This window comes from Equus asinus, chromosome 10, assembly GCF_041296235.1.
Source record: "Equus asinus isolate D_3611 breed Donkey chromosome 10, EquAss-T2T_v2, whole genome shotgun sequence".
Lineage (NCBI taxonomy): Eukaryota > Metazoa > Chordata > Mammalia > Perissodactyla > Equidae > Equus > Equus asinus.
The window spans coordinates 29,675,015-29,701,294 of NC_091799.1; the positions used below are offsets into that span (position 1 = coordinate 29,675,015).

At 42.8% G+C, this 26,280-nt stretch overlaps 1 long non-coding RNA gene across 3 annotated transcripts in view; it reads right to left on the reverse strand.

The window, feature by feature from the left end:
- Positions 1-26,280, reverse strand: part of LOC106824219 (uncharacterized) — a 95,595-nt gene that overhangs the window by 43,154 nt on the left and 26,161 nt on the right. The window contains exons 3-4 of one of the 3 annotated variants that reach the window (XR_006533202.2): positions 17,517-17,645; positions 13,822-15,018 (exon numbers count right to left, since the gene is read on the reverse strand). The exons of 1 other annotated variant lie outside the window; for it this stretch is intronic. This is a non-coding gene — a long non-coding RNA (uncharacterized lncRNA). Of the gene's footprint in view, positions 1-1,155; positions 1,392-13,821; positions 15,019-17,516; positions 17,646-26,280 lie in introns of those variants that run through there. One more of the 3 variants, XR_011506271.1, reaches the window with a different exon arrangement.

Sequence of the window (26,280 nt, forward strand, 5' to 3'; positions counted from 1 at the left end):
CACATAGCTGAATTAAAATGCAAATATAAACAAAAATATGAGATATCCCTTTTTGCCTCTAATATTGACAAAAAATATAAAGGTTGGAGAGGCAGACACTATTGGCGGCCTACCAACAGCATCCTCCCTTACCAACAGAACTCTGGATTTGCTCAGTCATCCAGGCTTTTCCAGTCGGCTTTATTTTTCTGGGTCCCAGCTCAGTCTCATCCCAGTAGGGAAGAACCTTGATTAGGCTGAGCCAAAATTGGTGGTTCCATTCTCTTTATCACTGATTTACTTTGAAAGGGGCATATTCCAGTTCTGGCTAATGATATGTGATGGAAACATACTGAGAAAAATAAGAAAAGTTTCAGGAAGAGCTTTTCAGATCTTAAAAAGAGACCTCAAGACATTTCAATACCCACTCTATTTGCCCCTAGACGCACAAGGATGCAACACCTGGAGCTGCTGCAGCTATATTGAGAAAATGAGGGGACCCAAATAACATGCTGAGAATGGCATAGAGGAAAGGCAGAAAGAACTTGGTATTTGATATCATTCAACAGTTGAATTAACCTATTTTGGAATCTTCCGACCTTGGGATGTTTTGTGATGTAACATTTTTTTTTAAGTCTTATTAATTAAGCCACGTTAATTTGGGGTCTTAGTGTCTTGAAGAGCTTTCAATACCATTTGAGCTAGTTGTGAGAACAATTTCTACCCACATAGTAGCTACGGAATAAATATTTGCTGAATGAGTGAATGAATGCTTGAGGCCTATGAGTATGACAGTGGGAAGTACTAAAAGGATCAGAAACTTCAAGTTGGAAAGGATCTTGGAAATGCTATAGAATTTGAGTATGTCCAAATTCACCCAAGGAATCAGGGAGAAAATGGAAACTAGAAGAGGTTTTGGACTTCCCCAGACCAGCCTCAATCTAACTCACCACTTTCCCCCAAGATTGGTACTCCCAAGATCTTAGTTTGCATTTGGCACTGGTTGAGCCAAATAAGGTTGCAGAGTCAGGATCTCCCCTCATGAATCCCAGGATTTCCTACTTGCCAAAGGCCCCAAAGACAGTAACCCTGAGAGAGGAGGAGTCTCCACCCAGGAAAATTGGGAAAGGCCCCAAACCTGACATGCACAGAAAAAATCCCTTCCTTCATTCTTGCCTGGGTGTTGCAGCAGAGATCCAACTGGGAAAGTATGCTGGCAGTGGTCCTGTAGGTTCCTCTTTCATCACACAGTTTTGTTCAAATCAGTTCTCTTAAAAGTTGTAGATTCCACCGGTGAGCTGATGAATGTATTCACTTTCTCTCACAGAAGCAGTTCTCTCTTGTGCCCTTTCAGCATTCCTTCCAGATGAGGCATCTTTTCCCTTTTTATTACTGCATAATTCTCTTGGATTCTGCAATTGGACATGAAATAGACTCTGTCTTGCCTCCAAATTTAAAAAGCAAGTGTTAGTTAACTATTTGTAAAAATGAAAAAAGAACCTTATTTCATCCAGAGGTCAAAATAAATTCCATGGGATTAAAAATCTAGATCTTAAAAACTCTAAAAGCTTTAAGAAAAATTGAAGTGAATATTCACAACATCTGGTAGTCGTAACACAGTTTCTAAATATGGTACTAAGGATAGAAGCCACAAAAGAAAAGATGAATGGGTTCAGCTTTAAATTTTTTTTTAACTTCTGGAGTGGAAAACGAAAGCCCAGGAGCCAGAAGTGGGAAGATGGCCAACTTATTGTGCCGCTTTTACATCTGTGGGTTAGCTTTCCAAATGATAAAATAATAACGCAAAAATTTAAACTTCTGAGTCCAAAAATATTAAAGACAAATAATATACTAAAATGAAAATGTATTTGCAACATTTATCACAGACATAGGCTATTGTATTTAATATGTGAAAAGCTAGTAAATATTAATAATGCCATGAACACTTTTGTTCAGAAGTGAGCTTTGCAGACAAACAGGTCAAGTTAGCTGTCGGGCTGCCTCTTGCCACATGTATGATTTGGGCGGTGTTCTCTCTTTGCCTCAGTTCCCTTCTCTGCAAAATGAGGATAATGCCCTCCTGGGGTATAATAAGAAAATATTTGGTCTTTGTCCCCAGTTCCTGGCACAGAGCTCCTTAAAAGCCTGGAATTTCCTGAATGTTAAGGGTGATAGAAGTATCTTTTGTTCTAATGAGATGACTCTTGGTGGGTCCCTAGGTAGCTTCAGGGTGGGAGCTGGTCGCTAGAAAGAGTAATCCTTGATTAGAAGCTTGGAACTTTCAGCCCCACCTCCCAGTCTCCAGAGAGGGGGGACAGGCTGGAGATTGAGTCAATCACCCATAGGCAATGATTTAATCAATCACACCTAGGTAATGAAACCATCATAAAAACTCCTAACTGACAGAGCTCTGAGATCTTCAGAGTTGGTGAAGACCCCAAGGTGTTGGGAGGGTAAATACCCCAACACCACAGGAACAAAGGTTCCTGTACTTAGGACCCTTCTGGACCTCCCGCTATGTACCTATTCAGCCGGCTGTTCACTATATCCTTTACAGTAAACCGGTAAGAAAGAGTAAGTAAAGTGCCTTCCTGGGTTCTATGAGCCATTCTAGCACCTCGTCGAACTTGAGAAGGAGCTTGTGGGAACTTCCAATTTATAGCTGATCTATCGGTCACCTGATCCTTGTGACTAGTCTCTCCGAAGTGAAGGCGGTCTTGTGGAATGGAGCCCTTAAACCTGTGGAGTGTGACGCTAATTCCAGGTAGCTAATGCCAGATTTGAATTGAATTGTAGGACACCTGGGTGGTATCAGAGAGTCAGAGAAGTGGTCTTGGAAAACACTATATATTTGATGTCAGGAGGAAAAAACCTCTTACCTCCTCACAGAATTACTGCGAGAGTCAGATGAGAGAATTGATGCAAGACATTTAGCAACTGGTGAACCTCGAGAAAATATTAGTATTATCACTGCTACTAGAAAAAAAGATGAATCCAGCAGTTGTAAAATGGACAAAAGTCATTAACAAATAATTCTCAAAAGAAGGAAACCAAACGATCAATCAACAAATAGGATGTTAAACTTCATCAATCATCGGAGAAATGCATCTTAAAATAAGATGCCATTTTCTACTCATTTAATTGCCAAATATGAAAAATAATGGCAATGCCCGGTGTTGGCAAGAGGCTACTTCTAGGGTAGTGTAAATAGCATGAACTTCCTCAATGGCAAAGAAGCAACCTGGATCAAAAGTCTTACAAATTATATGCATACTCCTTGACTTTACTATTTTTTTTCTGAGAATGTATCCTAAAGAAGGAAAAAAAATCATAAACGTGCACAAATATCTATCTGTAAAAATGCTCATTATAGCATTAGTTACAATAGCAAAAAAGAAAAAAATAGAAGCCATGTAAAAGGCCTACATCCAGGGGAATCATTAAGTCAATTACGATCCATCTTTAGTAGAACATCACGCAGCCATTACAACAAAAATATTGAACGACAGGAAAGGTTTTCATGACATAATAAGTGATTAAAGGGAGGTTATAGAAAAGTTTGTATAATATTTGAAATTATACACAGTCACACTTGTTTGACAAATTGTAATGGTGTATATCAAAATATTCTAAGTGGCAAAATTATAGGAGGTGGTACTTGCTCCTTATTGGTAAATTCTAAAGTATTTACAATAAATAATTACTTCTGAAATGATTTTTTAAGCAATAAACTTTTTAATGCCATTTTTACCAAGCTATCACAAAGAGTGAAAATTCTAGAACCTAAGAAAAAAACAATTATTCTAGTGGTTCTTCTCAGCCTACTCTCAGTTATTTTTTTTACTAATTCATTTATTTATTCTTTCAATCTTTATACACTCATGGTGATTGTCTGAATGACAGACATCGGTCCAGTGGGATCCTTGTCCTCGATGAGCTTCCAATTTAATACCAATTTGGGACCACGGGGCAACAGAGGAAGGTGGAATCAAGCAAAGTCATCCACTGGGTGGGGAAGGTGGACTCATGTGGAAGACTTTGCAGAAAGAGCCCTGCCTGAGCCTCATTACCAGCTACAGTCAGCCCAGGAGCCAGCCTGATGGAGACGGGCATGTGGCAAGAGGCAGCCCAGGTAGAGGGCACAGCTTGGGCAAAAGCAAGGAGGCATGAAAATGCAGACACATAGAGGTTGACGTGTCCAGAAAGTGGGGTGACTATAGGAGAATAGAAGAGAAGTTGATTTGGTCAAGAACCGGTTTGGTATTTTTCTCAATTTATAAAAAGAAGTCATAGAACCTTGTAGAATCTCTGCCATCCTGTTCATATTTGTGAATAGGGCGATATTAATAACTCTGTACCTGGGGGACTGACCTCAGTACCCTGAGCTAATGGCTCCAAACACCTTCTCCTTCAGAGAAGACCTACGGAGGCCTTGGTGGTCCAAATCTAAGTGGGAACTGGCCATGAGTAGGGAGGGTCTTAGTCAATTCAGCTGTTATAACAATGTACCTCAGACTGGGTGGCTTATAAACAACAGGTATTTATCTCTTACCATCTTGGAGGCTGAAGAACCAGGATCAGGGTGCCAGCATAGTCAGGCTCTGGTAAGGCTCCTCTTCTGGGTTACAGACTTCTCATCGTATCCCCCATGGTGGAAAGAGGGCAAGAGCCTATTCCCATTTGCGAGAGCTCCACCCTCAGGACCTAATCACCTTCCAGAGCCCCCACCTCCTAACACATTGGGGGTTAGGATTTCCACCTACGGATTTTGGAGGGACGCAAACATTGTCTCCTGCAGGCAGGTTGCCTCCCTAGGCTCCTTCTCTCTTGTAAAAATTAAAGCCATAAAGTTTTCTGTCTTGTTAAGCATTCTATCCACCCAGAGTCAGCCACTCCACTGAAAAGACGGAAACCATAAGTAGAATTTTTGGCAGAGCAGTACTTCACCAAATGAAAAATGATTGCATAACACTCCTTCCTGCCACCACCCCACAACACGCACATTTTTATTTCAGGGGGAAAAAAGACAAGGAGATGGGACTGGAATTGGAACAAGAATGGAGCGGCCTTCCAGGAGACATGTGTGTCTGAAATCTCTCAGTCAAGGGTGAGGAACATCTCCCGCTTGGGGCCAAACCCCTGCGGGGGCTTCCAGTCTATTTCACTTGAGCCTGGGCAGGGCTAAGGTTCGTCACTGTGGTTGGAACCCAAAGAATAACCTCCCTTTCCCTCTTCACCCAGCCCTGGCTGCCAACAACGCACCAGGCCCTGTGCCCAGCCAAGGCTCTCCAAGGAGCCCTCTGGGGAAATTTGGAGAGGAATTTCAGAAACCTCCTGCTGCAAACAATGGTTGCCAAGTTCATCAACAATTCAAAGGTGATGAATAATAATCAAATCTGCCCCTTTCTGAGCTCTGGCTATATGCAAGCACTGGGCTAGGTGGTCTGCAGGCTTATCTCATTTAATCCTTACAACATCGCTGTGCAGCAAGATCTATTATTATTATCGTGGTGGTGGTTGTTGTTGTTGCTGTTATTATCCCTACTTTGAGATGAAAAAGCTGAGGCTCAGAGACATCAATTAACTCATTCAAAATCGCAAGGCTAGTGAGTGGCAGACCTAGGATTCTCCTCTTCTCCCCACCTCCCCTCTCTTTGTACCCTCCTCGCCGCAATCTACTTTCTGGTCTGGATGAGCTCTTTGTAGTTTCCTGAAGACGCGAGGCATTTCCCTTCCTCTGCTCCTTCGTTGAGGCTGTGGCCCCTGCTCGCTCTCCTGCCCCCTTGCTCAGTTCCCTGTCTCCTAGCCATCATTTAAGACCAGCCCCACAGTTACTGGGACCAGGAAACCCTCCTAAACCTCAAACTCCTCAGATTAAATTAAACACAGAGATATTTTTGCTCTTCTCTGAACATGCCACAACCATGCTTATCTCTAGGTTTTATGGATATGATTTCCCCCCCACCTAAAACAGTCTTTATTCACAGGCACACTGCACACACAAGCATGCACATATATGCACGCACATGCATGCTCACACGCACATGCAAAAACACCTCTTTCCCCTAATCCTACTCATTCTTCAGGTATCCTAGGCGTCGGTGACTCTGAGAAACCGTCCCTGAGCCGTGCCCACAGCCCCCCTCCCCAGAGGGTGGTGTCTCTGCCTTGTAGCCCCACGCATGTGGCTTCCTCTATATCACACTCCTCAGATTGGTTTGTGATTGTTTCCATGCCGTGATTGAACTCTTAGGGCACCAAATATCTCATTGTCCCCTGACTCAGAGCTGGGCACATAATGGGTGTTCAATAAGTATTTGTTGAATAAGTGAAATGCTCACGCTGCCTGCTTCCTTCTTGCCTGTGCCCCTAGACTGGGGAAACAGAATTATGTGTTCCGATGTCTTGTTTCCACTTTGGTTGATATTGTCATTGAAACCAGAGGCCCCATATCTCTATCTCAGGAGACAAAGACTCTTGAAAGAATAAAAAGAAATTCTTGCCAGGAGTGCTTTTGAGAATGAAACACACTGGGGTAGACAATATCATTTTTCCAAAAATTAGAAGCAACTTGAGGTGCAGGGGAACATGAGTCAAGAGGAAGAAAGAAAGATCTTACTGAAAATTGAAGCTATGATCCTACATCTAGTCATCATGGAAAGGAGCCATTTATTTACAGGAAATGCTCGCATGAAATACTCCTTCAGCTGCAACGCTTCATAGTGATATAATCTTTATTTTGACATTAAGACGCTTCCTCTTTTTTGTTTGCTTTGGGAAATTGTATTAATTCACCTCATAGTCGCTGTGAGAAGTTCAACTTACATATCGTGCTTGTAATCGTTCACCAATTGACTTGAGATCTCACACATCTTGTCATCTTTAATCCAAGTTATAATGAAATGGTTCAGGTTTCCTTGGAATCAGGAAAAGACATTTGTAAGGTTGTTCTTCCTTTTATAGATTGTGCAGTTCTAAGTGAATTATTATATAAATTAATTTTTAAAATTCCATGAAAGTTAACATCAACAGCGATAAGTTGTGTTGATGGTATGTACCCTGAATAGGATGTGGTGAAGATGACGCTTTGCCTCTGTGGTCCTTCCTCCCCAAATCCCATAACCTCAGTATAATCATGGGAAAAGCATCAGACAGACTCCAATCCAGGGATATTCTGCAAAATATCAAATACGTCTTAAAACTGTCAAGATCACCAAAAACAAGAAAAGTCTGGGAAAAAAGAGGAGCCTAGGGAAACACGATGACAGTGTAATGTGATACCCTGGGTGGAATCCTGGAACACAAAGGAACTTTAGGTAAAAACTGAGGAAATCTGAATAAAATATGGACTTTAGTTAATATTGTATCAGTATTGATTCACTAATTATGACGAATGTACCATGCTAACGTAAGATGTTAACAATAGGGGAAAACTGGTTGCAGATACATGGGAATTCTCTGTAACATCTTTGCAACTTTTCTGTAAATTAAGAACTATCCTAGTGGCCGGCCCAGTGGCATAGTAGTTAAGTTTGTGCACTCCACTTCTGTGGCCTGGGGTTTGCGGGTTCAGATCCTGGGCACGGACCTACACACTGCTCATCAAGCCATGCTGTGGTGGCATCCCACATAGAAGAACTAGAAGGACTTACAACTAGGATATACAGCTATGTACTGGGGCTTTGGGGAGGGGGCAAAAAAAAGAGGAAGATTGGCAACAGATGTTAGCTCACAGCCAATCTTCCTCACCAAAAAGTATACCTTTCAAAAAAAAGCTATTCTAAAATTTCTAAAATAAAGGTTTATTTTTGTAAAAAGACTCAATGCATAGGGGCCGGCCCCGTGGCTGAGTGGTTAAGTTCGTGCGTTCTGCTGCATGCAGCCCAGTGTTTCGTTGGTTCGAATCCTAGGCACGGACATGACACTGCTCATCAAACCACGCTGAGGCAGCGTCCCACGTGCCACAACTAGAAGAACCCACAATGAAGAATATACAACTATGTACCAGGGGGCTTTGGGGAGAAAGAGGAAAAAAAATAAAATCTTTAAAAAAAAAAAAACTCAATGCAGAATCATAACTTTTTTCTATAATATGTTTTTCCTTTCTCCCAACTCCATAATGAACACTGTCCTAGTTGTCTTTTCTCCATTTTTCTTTTCCTTTCCTTGCTTTAAAAAGCATAGTGCTCAAGCCACTCCTTCAAGTGATCACATAAATGGCCTGTAACAGGAGGCTGAGAACAGCTGAATCTACATAGCAGATTGATTGGATTAATGCTCCAATTCTACATGTGTTCCTATATTGTGCCCTTTGTCATGTGCTTCTTAGCTTATTTATCCACCCCTTGAATCTGGGCTGGCCTAGTGACATGCTAACTCTAGGTTTGGCTTACCAGCACTAGCACTTGCCTAATGAGAAGTTAACAAACAGGATGCAATCAGAGTCTTGAAAAAGATCTTGAGCATTTCAACTTCTGCCATTGCCATGTGAGCTGACCTGAGCTAGCCTGCTGGAGGATGTAAGTCATGTGGAGCAGAGCAGAGCAGAGGCACCCAGTCTAGATCAACCAATAGTCGGCCCACTCTCAGACATGTGAGTGAGCTCATCCCAGATCAGCAGAGTTACCCAACTGACTCATAGCTGACTGCAAATGCATGAGCACGCCCAGCAAAGATCAAGTCTACCCCAGATCATCTGAATCCCACTGACTTCTGAGCTAGATAAATATTTCGTGGTTGGTTGCTATACACTTTTGTGGCTGTAGATGACTGATACACCCAACTAACACACAAGCGTTGGTCCATCTCAACTGGGGAGAGATTCCTTGGTAGAGAAGAGAGATGAAAGGGAAAATTCTAGGAGCTTCTTCCTCCAGAAGAAAAGAGCACTAGGACCCCATGACCTGGGCTTTAGTTACCAACTCCAGCTTCATCTTTGACCATTTCCAGCATTTATCTTTACACTCGGTAATACCAAACTCCCTAAATTTCCCTACCAGTATGAGGAATCACTCTTACATAGTGATTAAGCTTGTCAGGCTCTGGTGTCAGACTGTCTGGGTTCAACTCACCACCATCTAGTTGGTTGTGTAAGCCTGGGTGAGTCACCTGATCAGCTCCTTCATGTGTGAAATGATGACAATAATAGCGTATATCTCATAGGGTTGTGAGGTTCAAATGAGTGTGTAGGTGTAAATTGCCTAGAACAGTGCCTGGTCCATACAGCATGTACTCAGTTAATGTGAGCTAGTAGTAATAGTAACAGCAGTAGTATTCTCAGACTAAGTCACCTTCCCAGAATGTTCTGTCCACTCTTCTTTACCTGGATAATTTCTAAGACTCTGGTTATCTCCTCCAAGAAGCCTTTCTTGGTCCTAGCACAACCCATCTTTGTACCCCTCCTTTGAACTCATAGAACCCAGTGCTTTTCCCTTCCCCTAGAGCTCGGGACATGATTTTGAAATGATATCTTTATGTTAATTGCCTTCCCTTCTAGGGTGTAAGTTTTTGAGGACAGACTCTATACCTTGTTGTTCTCTAAGTAACCCGAATATCAGATTCAGAGCTACAGGCACTATGCCTAAGATCTAAGATGAGATTGTCTAGAACCTCCATCATTCAACCTGGGGAAAGCTTGGGGACTTCTCCAAGCTTTCGGACAATTCCCAGGGAACTGATATTTTCATGAACGCTCTGAGTCCCAGCTTCTCTCAACTGAAACAGTTCACTTTATGCCCCGTCCTGCTTTCTAACGTGAACTTTCTCTCTTCCTTAAAAGTTGACGCAGATCTGGAATTTGACTCACTTCCTTATTTGCAGTACGTGAGCTCACAGAACCTTGACATGTACAGAAGACTTTACAAGAGGTTTATGGAGACTGTGAGTGAAGATGGGGTTATATTACAACAGCCCAAGCGGGTTACAATTCTATGGTGGACGACCCTGGTCTTCAAAAACTTCCTCAGCTGCTGCTTCCCTACCGACACCAGCCCTTACGCCTCTCTTCTCTTCTCACCCTTCTGTACCCAAACTCCTGCTGACTTCTTATACAGAGTCCTTTAACTCCTTCTTTTCCCTTCTCTCTAACCAGGGCCCTTGGGGAGGGCTCACTCACAACCCCAAGTCACACTTAATAAATGAAGTAACCTCCCTAGGATCAATTCTGGGGCAAGTTTCTAATTCTCCTTTTACGCTACTGCCCAGCACAGCACCCAGCTCATGGTAGGGACTCATAAATATCAGTTTAAGTCAAATTTTCAGGAGACGTCTAGACAGACTTGGCTTCAGAAGGGACTCAGAGAAGAAATAGAAGACAATAAAGCCCAAACCATAGACTGAGAGTTTGCTCATGATTCTTATAAACCTTAGTCTTATTAAACTTTTCATCATCAGAAAGGAAGAAATCGAATTCACACCAAGCTATAGGCAATGTAGGGCAGTAGTTAAAAGCAATCTTTGAGGTGCAGAGGACCTGGGACCAAATTCTGGCTCTGTAACTAACCAGCACTATCACCAAGTTATTTAGCTTCTCTGAGTCCCAGCCTCCTTTGCCGCAAAATGCAAAGAGCAGTATACAGGGCATGGCCTTGTTGGAAAGAGTAAATGAGATGTATGCAAAATGTCTCACATAGTCCCAGCCCATAGTAAGCTCTATATCAATAGTATCTCTCATCTAACGAGGAGATTGGGGTCTTCATACATAGGAATCCCAGGAAAGAAAGAAACCCTAAGAGATATAGAATAGAGAGCCCTTAGATGTCCATTAGGCATCATCCGTTAACTTCTCTCCTCCACATCCAGACTGGTGCAGTTATGCACCTCCTAGGGAGAAATGAGAAAATGGTCCTCAAATCATTTCCTAGTTCAGTGGCTCCAACGAGGCTCCCAGTTGAGAAAGGCTGGAAGAGAGGGAGGCAGTTCTAAGGAGCTGGATTTCCAAATACAAGGTGTGAGACGGAGGGTTTCTTGTATGGTTGAGGTCTAGGAGGAGAAGAATGATCTGGAACTTTAAAAAGTTGAAGACCCCTGTGATCTCCTCACCTAACCCTCTCCTATCATTTCTCTTCTCTCAGAAAGCCAAGCAGGGTCCCAACAGGAATGGATTCAGATTCTTGGAGGACCCACCATGTAGACTTTTTAACCTCAATTCCAGTTATGTTTATACCTCACAGACCATTGCTGTCAGGATTTTAAAAGGCACACATTATACAACTTTTAACTTATGCCAATAGACAAACCACACTTCCTAGAGAGCTCAATGAATGCCATATATGCCCAAATACAAGGCAACCCCATAGGGATTGCCCCATTTTCCCCGACAAAATACCAGTAGGAGAGAGAGCAGTAGAGATATCAGTATCTCTACCAGTAGTAGAGATACCCGGTAGGGAGAGACTCCATTTTCCCTGACAAAATACCAATAAAACAAGATTTGTGGGGCTGGTCCCTTGGCCTAGTGGTTACATTGGGCATGCTCCACTTCGGCAGCCTGGGTTCTGTTCCTAGGCACGGACCTATACCACTCGTCAGAAGCCATGCTGGGGCAGCTCACATACAAAATAGAGGAAGATTGGCACAGATGATAGCTCAGAGTGAATCTTCCTCAGCAAAAAAAAAAAAATTAGTCAAGCTGAATATAAAACCTTTTAGGGATCCACAAGAAATAGTCATATTTCTATTCATGATATTTAATATAGCAATTAAGTTATATAAACACATCTAAAAGAATCTGGTAAAATTTTATTAATGTGGAAATACTGCTTTTTCCCATGCTCATGTATATTGTAATAAGACTTTATTCCAAGTCTTCATTTACATCTTCAACATCAGTGTCTTCAGCATCACTAGAGCCATTTGAGTTGTCCAGCTTAGTTTCCCAGAGTGTATCACCTATACTTCTGCTTAAGGGCTATTAGTTAATCCACAAAACATACTCACAGCCCAAACATAATCCCAAGCAACAAGTACCCATTTTCAGAACATTGGAAGAGTTTGTTTTCCTTTGTCTTCTGGTGCGTCTTGTGATATTCAAAGCACAGCCACTTAATTCTGCTGTTTCATGAAGCCATCTGTTACACTTCTACTCATCCTTCACATTTGGGAAGGCAGAACCCAAGAAAAATTATTGAATCTGCATTTGATCCCTTTGCCTCATTTTAAATGACTACATCAGCTTACTTCTGTAAACATCTCAAACTTGCAACACTTGAGATCAGCTCAGGCTAATTGTCTTCCTCCAACACTATGTTGATGATGGAACAAAATACGTTGTGAAATCATCCTGTAATCTGAGACGCTCCACAAGGACTTGAGTATGAACAAACTCTCTTTTCTCAGGGGTAATCAGGGAGAGAGGGGCATGAAGATCTTGCCTCATATTTGGAGATACAGCATAACACTGTTTATAAAGTCTGTTTCGCCCTATGAATAGCACAAATGTGATATATTCTTGGTGTTACGAGTTCTGAGCTGTTAAACCCTTATATTTAAAATAGCACATATAAATTCCATATTTTTTCAGCTTTTGCTTAAACTTTAAGGCCCTCAACATGTAAATAAAGTCTGCCTACATCAGCCCCTCTCTGCTCGTACAAAGATCTCCATCCTTCTTATCTTGCCTTTTTTGCTTTCTCATTCACCCCTCAGAAATTCATTCATTCACTCAAGGAACACTTTGCAAGTCCCTTCAATCATCAAGTGTTTCATTAGCTCATGAACATCAAAAGACATGCTGACCTCATATTGCCACCAGTCAAGGGCATTGAATGCCAATTCATTTCATAATATTTGTCATTTTCCTTAAACTTGTTCTAAGTTAAGTAGAGTTGAGTAGTTACTCTTGCTCTGTAAAAAGTGCTTAAGTCGGGCTCCTTTATCAGTTTTCCCAACTTCTTAGATAGCTCTCAGCATGACCCAAAGTGGAAAGGCTGGAATGAACCCCAGATTGGAAGGGAAATCAGGATCCTGGCCTGGCCAGAGCAGCAAGTTCATGCTGAAAAATAGTGCGAGAGAAACTGACCTGGTATTTGGACATTATCTTTTATGCAATGGGGAGCCACTGAATAGTTTTTCATTGATAACAGATGTTTAAAAAAAATCAACAGGCCATTTAGCATGGTAGTTGAAAACATAGTCTTTTGAATTAGAGAAAATCTACACTCAAATCTGTTTGCCATTTAATAACTACGAGATCTTGGACATCTCATTCCCCATAAGCTTCTGTTATTTAAGTAAACATAATAATAAACACTTGAAAGATTTGTTGAGTGGGTTTTAACAGACACTGAATATAAAATGCTTAGCATGGAACCTGGCATATAATAGGTGATTAATAAATGGTGTCTGTCAAGTCATATTACAAAGCCACATTTGGGGAAAATTAATCTACTTGAGGTGGGTATACATGATGCATTAGAGGCGGGGAGATGATTATAATCTACAGGAAGGTTTAGATATGGCTTGGAATCCTACAGATTTGTGATGAAGAGTACAGATGGGACAAGGGAAAGAAGAGACTGAAGATGACCCAGATAGTCAGCCCAGCTGACTAGGGAACATTAGTGCCTTTCAGAAGGAATGTCAGGACAGAGAGAAGAAAAGCATAAACTTGCTTTTAGACACAATGAGTTCAATGAATAAACTTTCAATGAGACACAATGGTGGCGGTATAGCCAAGGCAATTTTCACTAGAAAGTTGAAAACATGAAACTCTTAGGAGGTAAGTCACTGTCAGAAAAAGACACTTTGGAAAGGCTTCTATTTAGACAAGAGTTAAGATGGTAGAAGCAGAATTCTCCACCAGATGGGATAACTGAACCACATGGACTTGACCAGACAGACTCTCGTACACACTGGTTTTATTCTAGTTTGATTTTCCTCCCTGCTCAACTCGAAACTCCAAGAGAACAGAGACTGTGGACAGGAATGCTTATCACTGTATCCCCAAAGCCAAGCTCAGTATCAAAAATCTACTTAGAGTACGCTTTCCTCGAATGTTGGTCCTCTGATCCATCAGGCACAAGATAATCAGAGAGATCACAGCAAGTTCAGCTTTAATGCTAAGCATTTTATATTCCTTGTCTTTTAAAATCCACTCAACAACTCTTTGAGGTGTATATTATTATGTTATCATTGTGTTCACCTAAACAACAGAAGCTTATGCAAAATGAGATGTCCAAGTTCTCGTGGTTATTAAGTAAATGAACCTGCTGTCGTCTCTCTGATTATCTCATGCAGTTTAGAAGCTTTATTCCTCCCTTCCTAGGTTTTTGATTCATGTAAACTAGGAAAATGAATTACTAGTAGAAAACCTCTTTCAGAACATGGAGTTTTCCTGGGCAGCAGAATTGCTGAATGGTCAAACTGTCCCTGATGGGGAAGAGCTGAGAGCTGCTTGTGGGCAGGGATTTCAAAGGAGAGGGGGTGGATGTAGTCAAAAGCAAAGAAAAGGTCAAGAACTCTGGAGAACAGAAATACTACCAGTTCCTGTGTGTGGTTCCCGCTTGGGGAAATGGCTCCGTTTGCCTGGATTACTAAAACGGGACCCTCTTGGGGAGTTCTGTGGAAGAGGATCTAGCTATGTCCCTGGTGGAAGAGAGAGGAAGGCAGCCTGAGGAGGAAAACCAGGTTGACTCAGACTACACCTGCTTTGGGAGCCTCTCCCTGACAGGTTGGGACTCTCCATGCTCATACCTCTCCAGCGATGTGGGTGCTTTCTTCTGTTTCTCCTCTCTACTCCCAGCCTGCCATTTCCCAGTGCCAACATACCTCTCTCATCATCCCCTTGGAATGAATGCCATCTTCTAGGCATACTTTCCAAGTGGAGTCAATATTCACCACTCTTTACAAATGTCAAGAGGAGGAGAGAAGGCTGCCATGGCAAGCCCAAATCTTCAGATAAATGAAAACCAATCACATCTGACGGAGGCTGTGGTCAGAGACATTCAACGATCAAGTTTCCCAAGGGACTTTCCTCTTGGCTTCAAGGCTTTTCAAGATGTTTCTTCCACCATCATGATTGGGAGAGTAACTCCAGCTAGCCTAAGGAAATCAACACGACATAGATCAAAATGATTGCACCCCTTCTTGCACCTGCCAAAAGAGTTCTATGGTCTATTTCCCAGCCAAAATATAAGCTTCAGTAAATATCCCCATTAGGCAACCTGGGTGTGGCTGCACAAAGTATTCTAGAATGGCCTGACCTTGCCCTTAAAGAAGCAAAAAAATTCCCCAAACTATTGGCTTTGCTTCCCTTCCCCAAAAAGAAGGATGAAATAATAACGCATCAGACACCTCCGCTCTAACATCAAATCTGCCCCGTGGGGTGTGGAACAGACCCAGCTTCACGATTGGCTGGTCTACAGCGGAGGTGACTGCCAAAAATAGGGATTTAAATCACAAACCCACGCGGGAAACCACAATTTGAGGAAACTGTGTACACACCTCTCTCCCAATCCCTCTGCGGGGAAAGGGGAAACCATCTGTGAACAGAGTCCAGGGCCGCTTTTCCCTCTCTGTGGCAGTGGTGCATGTGACAATTGGTGACCAATCTTGTTTTGAAAGAGGGGGGAGAAAGGGAGTTTAACCCCAGAAGTGGAGGTTACCAGGCCTAGGCAAGGCCTGGGGATCTCAGGAGAGCACGTGTTTGTCACCCAGTTTTCTGAACATAATAACCAAGAGAATGCTCTGGGGACGTATCAGGGAGGTGCTAGATCTTTGAGTGTGTCGCCAGGCCCAACGTCGACTCCTTGCTGGTTCATAAGCTCCTTGAAGGCAGGGATCTCAAGGATGGTCCACTGCTGGATCCCAGGCACCTAAGACAGTGCCTGGCACATAAGACGCACTTGAAAAAATAGTTCTGATAAGTGAATAGATGCTTCAAATTTGGTTCCTATTTGGAATTAGTGATTAATTTTAACAAAAGACACCTGGCAGATTATTGATCGACAGCAACCAAAGAGCTTCTGGAGGTGAGAACAGATGTTCAAGGTGGTCCAGAGTTCCAGTGACTTCCATTTCCACCACTTTTTCAGAAAGAGCAATGATTTGGGATCAGACAGATCTGGCCTCAAAGCCTGGTCCTACTACTATCTCTCTGGGCAAATTCGAGCAAGTCATTCCACTTCCTGAACTTCAGGTTTCCATCTGTGAAAGGAGGACAGTCATCCTTACTTCGTATGGCTTTGGTGAGGATTCAGTGGAGCAGGGCATGTCAGACATCTAACGCAGTACCTGGCCCAAAGCAGGCGTTAAATGTTTTATACCACTGCTGGTGTTATCATCACCCCCCAGCTAGAGGAAGAGAGGGCGAATAGTGAGGGACCTCCTCATGTCTATTATCTCCATTTCTCTCTAGACACCATTATCTCTTCTGCCCAAGTTCATGCTGGCAGGAAGGAAGACCAAGCTGGGCATTGAGGATTCTAGAGATCCAATTACTACCAGCTTCTATCTATCTTAGCCAGTGCTGGGCTAGTAAATTTCATAACTGGCTCTCTAAGGGGGAAAAGGGGCCTTGATTTGCAGCTCTTGCCAATTTCCATGGTGTAAACATTCTCCCTCATGGCCAATTTCAATCTGTCAATATGATGTCACAGAGTCAGGAAGAGAAGAGCAATAATACATCCCTATAAAATATCTTCACCCTTCACATACATTAAATGTAAATAACCTCGAGATTATAGAAATTGCAGTAATAGTAAAATGTAGCAAAATAATTAAGAAGTGGTGTCTTGAGGGGCTGGCCCCATGGCCGAGTGGTTAAGTTCACGCGCTCCGCTGCAGGCAGCCCAGTGTTTCGTTGGTTCGAATCCTGGGCGTGGACATGGCACTGCTCATCAAGCCATGCTGAGGCAGCGTCCCACATACCACAACTAGAAGAACCCACAACGAAGAATATACAACTATGTACTGGGGGGCTTTGAGGAGAAAAAGGCAATAAATAAAAAAAAAAAAAAAAAAAGAAGTGGTGTCTTGAGTATTTCTTACCTTTGTTTTCATGATAATTGATTTGCTTATAAGTTTATGTAATTTTCAATAATGGCTGTGTTTCACAACCAGCTTGCAAAATTCTTGAAAATTTAACGAATGAGCCAGTGTGGGCACACTGCTGATTCTAGCCTTCTCTGCCCACAGTATTGGTGTCATAAGAATGGAGTTTGGGTGGATGCAGTGGGCCTGGACATGAAAAGACTCTAGCGGTTAGAATAAGATTTCCCCAGAAGTCAAGGCAACTTTCAGGGAGACAAATTCTCTTTTGACCTTCTCTTAAAATCCCTCCAGGAGAAAGTAGCCATCCCTTGGGATCCTCAAATGAGGAGATCACTTGGTTCCCTATGTCCAGGGAAAATCCAGTGCAAGTCAGCACACTGGAATACCAGAGACTTAATCTGTAAAGTTGGAGTGATGGAGCAATGTTTGGAGAAAAGAGCGTGGTCCATCAGCTGCCTCTGTCACCACGTGGCTCTGTGGCTTTGGGCAAGTGATGTCATCTCCCTTAGCCTCATTTTCATCATCTTCAGAATGGGGACAGCACCTACCTCTAAGTGTGGTTGCAGGGTTGATGACATCATGTGTTCCAACTGGCTTTGTGAACTGCGAGGCATCGTAAAAACGTAAGGCATTGCTTCTATGTGAGGAATGAGACAGACACCTGGAGTGAGAAAGAACTGGGTGGAGAAGGAAGGAGGAAGAAGGTTGTCAGTTTAGATGGAGGGCGATGGAAGAAACTTAGAAGAGGTTTGGAGTGGGAGGAGGATAAGGGAAGTGGGGGTAAGGGAGGGCAGCAAGCAGCCCATTGGATTTGTAGTCATTGCCTCAATGTTTTTCCAATCCTCTAGTCACACTCACTTGAGCAGGTTCTGCCTAATTTATTAACAGTTCCTGTTTTCATCCTAGGATAAGGGTTTTACATCATCCTTATCACCACGAATGGATTCTGGCTTTCTTAGCCTCTACCGTATGCCCTTGCTGCCCCATCTGGACACCACATCATGGATGGAACCATCTCAACTGCACCATAGGCATTAGAATTATCTGACTTCCAGAGCTCTATTTTCACCAAAATCCTTCCTGAGCTCAACCATGTTTCTGTCTCTAACTGGCATGGAGTGTGAAATACTGCTAGGCCTCAGAAGAGAAAAAATGAAATCAATTTCAATCAAGGCCACGGCTTGCTTTTGTAAAGCCTTCATTAATCAGGCATTTTCACAAGAGGATTCTTAAGACAGTCTCTTTCAAAGGCACTTCTTTCCCTGGCCAAGGTGGGGTAGAAATGGGACTGATGGGAAGTGAACGTCTTCTCATTACAGGAGGGACCAAGAGGAGACTGGGCAATCTCTTAGTGAGCGTGTTGTAGAGGCGTCGAGAGCATCCAACACGTTGGCTTCTCAGGGTTCTTTCAACCTTGAGACTCTCTCACAATCCTTCAAATAAACCCAGTCTCAGATCCCGTTCTTCAATTTCACAGCAGAGTTTCTTCACCCTTTAGCAGGGCTGTTATGGAAACTTGGAATACTCCTTCCCTCGCAAATATACCCGGCAGTAAGATTATAGAGAGTCTACAAAATGGAATTCCTTACGAGGTCACTCGTTTCCCATGGTATCTCCAAATCTCAACCACAGTTACGCTCCATTTTAGTCTTTGAGGCCATCAGAGAAATTGGGTTCAGAACTAGTTAACTTCATTTAACTTTATAGATGGGAATCTGAGGCTCTGATGATCTCATCTCTTCATCTTTTTTTTTTATCTTCCCCCGTATCCTGTCTCCCTGGCCTTTGCTTTAATCATCTCTCAACTGGAAAGGTGCCACAGGCTTCCACTGGTGGCCCTGCCACCGTCCTCCCGCACCTCCAGCTCATCCTTCGCACAGAGCTGGGAAGATTGTTCTGAAATGCAAATGTGACCATGTTGGTCCTCTGCCTACAATTTTTCCTTGACTTATTACTGTCCACAGGTACAAAAGTCCCAATGAGCCTCTTCTACTGGATCTTTATGATCTGTGCCCTCCCTTCTTCCCTGCTTTCTTTTCCATATAGCCAGTGCTAGAGCTATGCCAAATCACAGTTCATTGCTCAAAGACACCATGCTGCCTCATACCTCCGTTCTTTGTGAAAGTTATTCTCTCCTTCAGGAACAGTGGGACCTGACCCACCATCGCTCCTACTCTACCTAGTAAAGGTTGCTTCTCTTAATGCCCATCTCAAACACCACCTCCTCTTTAATACCTTCCCAGAGCCACTCAAGCCAATTCAAGCCCCGCTTCCTTTTGCATTCCCACAGAATCTTGTACACCCCTCTATCTCAGCAGTCATCATTCTCAGTGGCATCTTCGTTTTACCTGCCTGCTTCTCCCACACCTCTGAGGGCTGAGACTGAGTTATACTCATCTCCATCCCCCAGAAGGCCAAAAACAATGCCTGGTTCTTCTAGAAATGACTGGTCCAAGGTCACACAACTAAAAGAGGTCAAGCACGAACTAGCTCCTGATAAACTCACTTTTTCGCTTGCTTTCTCTCAATAGATTTTTGTCTTCCCTCATTTTCCTTCATACTCTTTTGTGGACACAGATCTGACCTGAACAACCCTAATTTTCACTTTAGGTTTTACTGATAGGCTCTTCCAAGTGCTGCTCTCTCTGTGTCTCCACCTACCTCAATCGTTCCTGAACACTGCTCAGAGCATCATTTATCAGGTGGACATACGACACCAGCCCCAGTAAAAAGTTCTGGAAAACACCTCAGTCTTTGCCACCTGCACATATTTGATCTGGGTACAATCCACCAGTCTAACCACCTGGCAATGTCTTTGGAATCCACCCTGGTGCACAGCTGGTCCACTATGGTCCCAGAACAAGCCTATCTGGATATTTTCCCATACAGAGACTTCAAAGAAAGAAAAATGATGAAAGCACAATATTTTTCCCAAAATACTTTATATCTATTACTGAGTTCAATCTTCTTCACATCCACTCATCTCACCCACTTCATTTTACAGACCAACCAGCAATCCAAAGAGGGTAGGGTGCTTGCCCAAGGTTGCACAGTTGGTTATAAGTAAGACTACAGATATCTTCAGGGTCTTCCAGCACCAGTCCTTAAGATTCTTTCCCCTTCTCTAAGAACAGTGGCTTCATTCTTTCTTTCTTTGTTTTTCTTTCTTTCCTTCTTTTTCTTTCTTTCTTTCTTTGTCTTTCTTTTTCTTTATTTCTTTCTTTTCCTTCTTTCCTTCTTTCTTTCTGCTCCTACCGTGCACAGGGCACTATTTTAGGTACTGGGGACACAGTGACAGCAAAACAAAGTCCATGCCCTCTTAAAGCTTACATTCTAGTCCTTGTCTGATTTTTTATGGACCCATCTGAATCACAGGAAAGATTTATTTGTCAAAGAGGCTGCAAACAAAAGGAAACACGATGAGTTTAGAATGAGAAAACCAAAAGAGATTTGACTCCATTGTTTTGGGGCTGCACAATGTACCTTGATGCTCTGTAAGGCAAGACTCTGGTTCCCAAGGAGAATGCCTCCAAGGAAGACATAACTAGCTGGTTTAAAACAACTTTTGGGGGGAAAAAGGTAGAATCTGGTTGTAGAACTCCACGTGTTAAAAGTCAAGGCACACAATGTAAGAATAACCAAGACTCTTTTTCCTCCCAAATCACACAGCTTGACTTAGGAATGCACTGGGTCTCAGCCCCAAAGAACCCAAACATGAATGGATTACTACACAGGTGCTTATTTTGCTTGAATGTTTTAGTCCCTTTCATCCTCTGGTTGGCTCAGCTCCTGCCAATCACAGGCTGGATTAAGTTCTGACTGGCCACGCCAAGTCAGTGTTTGTCAACCAAGAGCTGTGGTTGTACCAGGTTATAGATAATCTTACATATCAGGTAATCTAAAACACCTGCTGCTGAGTCCCGTGTGAAACTGGGCAGTCTTTCCCCTTTCCTGAGCCTCAGTTTCTCTTTCCAAGACTAGATGGGCATTGCTCTATGTGAGCTCCATGGACTCTGATTAGTTAAATGTTCCTGTACCCCATATTCATTTATCCAGTAGACATTTGTTGAACCCTGGCTATCACCTGTCACTGTGCCAAGAGATGGGGACACAGCTGTGCCTGAGACAGACCTGACCCCAACCTTCACAAGCTGATTCTTGTGTATTTCTCTTTGGAACACAACAGAGGCCTCTTTCTCCCATAGGTTGCTCATTCTGCTTCTCAGTGCAACAGCTATTAGTAGTCACCTTTGTACAAGGCATGGCCCTGGTGTACCAGGAATTCACAGTTGAGTCTGTTATGAGGCCTTTCTTCAAGGAGCTCAGAGGAGTAGAACATATGTGCATACCCAGTTCATCACATAAAGTGTCAAGTGGCTGGAAGAGATACAGTGAAAATGCCATGGGAGATCAGATCAGAAAAGAGCAACTTATGGTTCCACTATGATGTAGCAAGCACCTGCTTGGATCGAACACAGCAGTGGTAAGTGCTTTTATAGATATGGCCTCCTTGGATCTTCACAGCAACCACATTGCTGTCCCCAGTTTACCCATAAGGAAACTGAGGCCCAGAGAGGTTCAGTAAAACTTGCCCAAGACCAGAGAGCAATAAGTGCTAGGATTCACACCCAGCTCTGTCTGCTTCCATAGCCCCTACTTTATGCCATATGATGTTTCCTGTTTCACCAGGCATTTATTAGGGCCCACAGTTTTTGGCTCCATGTTGAGCTTTTACAGATAAAGAATGAAGAAAAAACGGGCTTCCAGTCTCATCATTTGGGTCTGAAAAAATGTGACTCACCCCACCCAACTTTTTCACACTTGCAGGCATGGCAGTGTAGAGAAGAAATTTGAATCAGGTGAAGACAGGCATGTGCCGAGTAGAGGAACAGGGATGTGATGGGGGCAGAGGGAGCAGGAAGCTGTGATGCACAGGAGTGTTACTGAAAGTTCCGTCTCTGATCCTGATGCGAATCAAAATAACGAGAACAGAGTCTTGGGTGAAAAAGGAAAGGCTTTACTTTGCCAGGCAGAGAGAGCAAAGCAAGGGTCAGTGCCCCAAAATTTGTTTGCTCCCCGTTAATAAACAGGTAGGGGCTTTTATTTGGGCTTTTAGGTAGGGGAGGGGATGCAATGGCCTTCTTGGTCAGCATTTTCCCATGGGCTTGTGTCTGCGGCTGCTTCCAGTGGAGGAGACAAAGGATTTCTCAGAGGAGTGTCCTTGGTTCTTTATCTCCATGGTGGAAGGTAGACTGTGACGTCAGGAAGCCAAGGAGCTAGGTTAGGGAAGCTTCAGTTCCTTGCTATTCTCTGGACATTAGTTTCTCTGTGAAAGGACTTCAAGATCCTGTGACTAGCCACAACTTTAGTGGGAGCCCAGCGTGACGTCCTCTGGACTTGAACAATTTGTAACTTCTATTTAGCTCTATAGCTCAGGGACTCAGAGGTTAAAGAAAAAACATTTACATATAAGTGTAACCAAAAGACCCAGGGACCTGGGAATGTGTGCATTTAGTTTGAACCCATATGTGCTGGGTTCACTGTAGGGGAACCAATATCAGGGCTGATATTAACCAAGGGCCGGAAACAGAAGAGGGGCTCCAGGGGGAAAGAGTGTATGGGGAAATGAGTCTGGCTGGGTGCTTTGGGTGCCCCATGAACAACTTTAATTAGATCTCACTGCAATTTGGCTAAAGATTAGTCTGAAGTCCCCGAGGCCATACTGGGCAGGATGGAAGAGTGATGGATATGAGTCTGAATCAGAAGTTCACCCAGGATAAGCAGGAATTGACTCCAGCACCCTCAAGTCTTAACAGAATTTAAATGATCCTCAAGACATCAACTGCCTGAATAGGAAGAGATCTACTTACTAAGATGAAAATTCATTTTATTTTAGTCACAAAAGGTGAAAACCCTGCCAAGAGGATGACTTGGGGCATCTGAGATTTTCTGAAGCGACTTGTGGCTTTAGGTAGTTAGAGGGGGAGAATGGTCAAGGGGGCAAGAGCCGTGCTTTGGAGTCAGCCAAGCATGAATGGAATGAAATCCATTGACTCTGCCATGTCCTCACTGTTGCAACTCTGCAGTTTCCTTCATCTCTCTGTGCCTCAATTTCTTCAGTGGGAATAGGGAGGAAAGACTACTGACCTTTCTCACATCATTTCGGAAAAATTAAGCGAAATTACCTATGTAAACTCACTTAGCAGTTTGCTCACACCAAGTTAGCACTTAATAAAAACATATTGGCCAATGGTTTTTGCCAAATTTGATCAAAAATAGCAACCCATATATCCAGGGAATTCAGTGAACCCCAAGTAATATAGTTACTAAGAAAATTACTGGGCACATCATATATAAATTGCCAAAAACAAAAGATTTTAAAAAGAGTCTTGCAAGCACCTGGAGGGGAAAAAAGACACATTACATGCAAAGATAGAGATTGTCAATGATAAAACAGCAAGAGCAGCATTTCTGGGTCCTTTGGCACTCCCAGTGTGGCAATGCAGGATGCAGGGGACCCCGGAGCTCACAGACACCAGTGGGCAAAATCTAGGCTTCCTTATAGAAGACATGGACTGGGCACTGCAGGCCTCATGGCTCTGTAGGGTCCTTCCTCAGCCCCAGGACAATGCTGTCCAAGACACAGAGCCCACACCCCACACTTCTTTCCTGGAGGAAAATAGGAGGAGGTCCTCCATACCCAAGTTCAGACACCAAGGTAGAGATCTTCTCCCTTTTGGGAATTACCAATATGGGAGCTCTTTTGAGAATTAACACCAAGACCCAGTTCCTATTTCTTAGACCCTGCCTAGCAGCTCCAAAGACTACGCATGGTTGTATGTGAACTTAAGAAGTGTTCTTTACCTTGCTGAGCCTCGGTTGTACCCATGAGCTACCTGGGGATATTAATCCCTGCCTGAATAACCTCATTTGAGTGTTGGGCAAAATATACCCCAAAGCATTGCAAAAGGAAATGTCTTCAAATGGAAGGGAGAGAGTATTTCAAATAAGTAGAGTGTGAAAGAAAAGCGTCAACCAATAGAGTACAAAACTCTAAGAGTGAGTAAGAAGAGAAAGTCAGGGAAGGAAGTATGTCTAATTCATCTTGGTATCTTCAATGTCCAGAACCAGGGAAGGCTTCATACATGACAGTCAAGTGAAAGAACAAGAGTGGGTGACCTACAGAATGAGCTAGTCTCATATCAGAGAGAAAGAAGATTCAAAAAACAATTCAATCCAAACATTTTTAAATACTTACTTGTATACAAGGCACTGTGTTAACTACTGGGAAGTCGCAAAGATAATAGACAAAATAACCAGTCGAGAAGCAAAAATTCTCATAGGTTATTGGGAGTATATATTGATTTTTTTTAAAACCCTTTTGGAGGACTCTTTGGCTGTAATTATCAACATTTTAGATTTGCACATCCTTTAGCCCAGCAATTCCACTCTGGAAATCTATCCTAGTGAATAAAGACTGAAACAAACAAACAAAAAGTTAACACAATAAATTGTAACTGATGTTAAACTAACATGAGTAACTTGTGATAAAGAGAAAACTAACCATCTATTAGACACTTTGTGGGTGCTAGGTGCTATACAGGCATTATTTTATTTAATCCTCACAGAAATTCTTCTAAGGAAGTTCTATCATCCCAATTTAGCATACAAAGAAACTGAAGCTCAGGGAAATTATATTATGCCTAAAGCTTTTTTTTCAATCTCAGTTTGGTCATTTATAATCAGGAGCCCGATTTGCTTGGGTCCCCGGCTCCACCACTTCTAACTTTGTTACTTAATGTAACTTTGTGTCTTAAACTCTCTGAGGCCCAGTCTTCTCATCCATAAACTGCAAACCTTCTTCCCATAGTTGCTGTAGGAACTAAGAAGGTAATAGTTGTTCTAGGACCAGCCCTAGTGACCATCCAAAAACAGTGTCATCCTTGTGATAAATTCACACAGCTATGAAGAGATGGAGCTGGAATTTGAACCTATGTCCAAAGCCCAGGTTCTTTCCTCTAAATCACGTGATGGGAAACAACCCCAGTGTGCAACTCGATACACAATGGCAGACTTCACGACCTCCAAGGATGGGGAATTTCCCAAAAGGATCTAGCTGCTCCAAAAATCTTTCTAAACCTAGCTCAGTGCCTCAAACTTCTACTATTAGTTTCATTTCATTGGGTTCAAGCTCAGTTGAAAGCCAAATGTTTGTCTTGGGAGCTAAAGTAAACACATTGTTTCTTGCTAAAATGTTATGGTCCTAGTTTTACATTAGATGGTTCTTACCAGGCAGAAATCAGGATACAGGAAGCGTCAAATGAAAGACATGTAAGTTTCAATGAAATAAAAAAGAAATGTCAGGAAAAGTCTATAGGAAAGACTTCCACCAAGGGTTGGACAGACATGGGGCTAGGCTCCCAGAGTTAGGCAGCACAGAGTGGGAGAAAGAATACCAGACTCTGAATCAAGAAACTTGGGTCATAACTGAAACCAATAAGTAAGTTGTAGATCTCTACTATATAGCATAATGCCTATAGCTAACAGTGCTGTATTCTATGCTTAAAACTTGCTAAGAGAATAGAGCTTGTGTTGTGTTCTTACCACAAAAAGTTAATAATAATTATAATCATAATAATAAGTGAGGTGAGAAGAAAGTTTGGGAGGTGATGTGTATGATTATGGCCTTGATGGTGGTGATGGTTCGCGGGTGTATACTTGATCCCCAAGTCCTTTGTGCTGTATACATCAAATATGTACAGCTTTTTACATGTCAATCATACCTCAATAAAGTGGTTTAAAAAAAAAACAAAAAGAAACTTGGGTCAATAAGGGGTCTTACTCACTCACTCATTGTGTGACCTCAGCTAAGACTCTTTCCTCTTCTGAGCCTCAGTCTGCCCCTCTGTAACAAAGGGCTCAGACCAGCATTTCTAAGCACTTTCCAGCTCTGACAGTCTAGGCTGCCAGGAAAGGAGAACAGCCAAGAAGTGACTGAATGAGACAGTCCTCCCTGGGGCATGTTGAGAAGCTCTAGGGAGCAACCCTAGTTGGCCTGTGGAGACAGGCCATCCTGGGCAAGCAGAGGCCTGAATCTCATCACCTCACTGTAGCTGCCAGGCCACAGATCCCCAGCCTGAGGTCTGAGCTCACTCCATCTCCCTGATCATTCCTGAGACCACAACTGAGCTTGGAAGGATCCAAAACATTCTGGACTTGCATTATTCAGTGACTTTGGATGAGAAGGCTGTAATCCAGGGAGGTCAAGATGATTCCCCAAAGTCAAGCATCCTGACCTTGAATTCACATAGA